Raw genomic sequence first — 1,723 nt, 5'->3', positions numbered from 1 at the left:
TGCAGTAGCATTAGAAAATTGTAAGATTTCTTTGTTCCATTTGATATACTTATTTTGGAAGCAATATGAAATACTATACTGCTTCTTTGTTAAAAACATTCTTACTAAATCCTGTTTGTTTCCAATATTCATAGGAATGTGTTTTCATTGTATCTACTTCTCTCATTACAGTAAAAGAATTAGCTTCATTGTAGTTTAAGTAGTACAACAATTGACGCTCCAATGTGTGAATAATAATATAAAATGTGCTGCAGGGAAAATCCATGTCTTAATGAATATTCTATGAAATAATGAAGTGGTGGTACAGGTATTTTAAGCAGATGGACAATGAAGATCCAAAAGGAAACTTTACCAGCATGTGTCAACGGGTTGGTTAACAGACAAAAATACCTTCTATGTTAATCTTTCCTGTGCAAGGAACTGTATTCCAAGCTATAGAAATTTAATTTGCTTCATCTGGTGCTGATTGCACCAAATACATGGACAGAACCTCCCAAAAATCCTCTAGGCGGATTTACCATTATTTCACTTAAGGCAGTGCGGCAAGGCAGCTTGCTGGGTTGTGTTGTGTGAAAGGAAGAACGCAGAAATTTGCCATATCTACTGAGATATGGTGCACTTCTACTCTTTTTAGAGATTGGCGCACAGTGTGTACTGCCTAGCAACAATGTAGGCACCTTTGCGCCATGCTTCAAGGGTGCCTACTTTATAGGCAGGATTTCTTTTGCACAAAAAGACCCCTAAGAGGCAGTTTCCTCTTTATATGCATGATGCAGAATACATCACTCATAGAAAGAGGAAGTAGCAAGGAGAAATGGCCATTGGCGTGCCCTGCTCCTGCAACCAAGGCACAACGATGATCGGACCAGGTTGGATGATGCTTCCAGTCGTCATAGTCTGCTGTCCTTGCTGCTTCCCCTAAACTTGGACAGCTGTGGGCTGCTGCGCCAGAGGAAAGTAGTACTGGGCAGGTTCTGCAGGAGTCACAGCCTGACGCACCTCTTCCTGTCGTTTAGGGGGCTTGAGCTCATCTCTGGGAACTATGTCGATAGGAAAGTCAAACTGATCAAATTTGGTGACGGCCATAGCGATATCATTCCTCTGCAGGGTTCTGCGCCTGTTATCCTCTGTGTGAATCCTTGTTCGTAAGGTCAATTCCATGATAAAAATCTGAGCAGCTTCTGAAAATAGCACTGGAGCTTCTGCGCTGATCATCATTACATCTTCATCAACTTCATGAGTTTTTTTAACACGTGCGAAGGGGAGCTCCTGCACTCTGAAATCTTTCACTGTTAGGCTGCAGATCTCATCCCTCACCCGGGGCCAGAAGGCCTATAGTGTCTGCTGGGCATTGCCCCTGCCGCCAACGCCGAGCCCATCGGTAGACATTGCGATGACACTCTTGCTGCTTTCTTCTTCTCCGCGAAGGCCCATATCACCACGCCAACCTGTCTCCACCACTTCGCTGGAAACTCAGCTAGCAAGGAGGAATAAAGATGTCTTCTGTTACTCCTCTGTCGAGTAGGTGCACCATTTTTCTGCAAACTCAGGTTCACAAGTATTTGTAAATCTGGGTTTATGCCAAAATACATGGGTGGAAGCACCCAAACGTCAATGCTCCACCCATGCAATGCCTACCTGGTGCAAAATAACACAAGACAGCTCTATGTGCTTCGCACAAATCAGCTTCGCATGGCTTAGTAAAGGCCAAATGTATTTTGTG

General features: G+C 43.7%; 1 pseudogene; it reads right to left on the bottom strand.

The window, feature by feature from the left end:
• Positions 1-786: 786 nt before the first annotated feature.
• Positions 787-1,389, bottom strand: LOC146775994 (nuclear transcription factor Y subunit gamma pseudogene; annotated as a pseudogene).
• Between the last annotated feature and the right edge of the window lie 334 nt (positions 1,390-1,723).

The sequence above is a fragment of the Triturus cristatus genome, chromosome 12 (genome assembly GCF_964204655.1).
Source record: "Triturus cristatus chromosome 12, aTriCri1.1, whole genome shotgun sequence".
In the NCBI taxonomy this organism is placed as follows: domain Eukaryota; kingdom Metazoa; phylum Chordata; class Amphibia; order Caudata; family Salamandridae; genus Triturus; species Triturus cristatus.
This window is presented reverse-complemented; position numbering and strand designations above follow the sequence as displayed.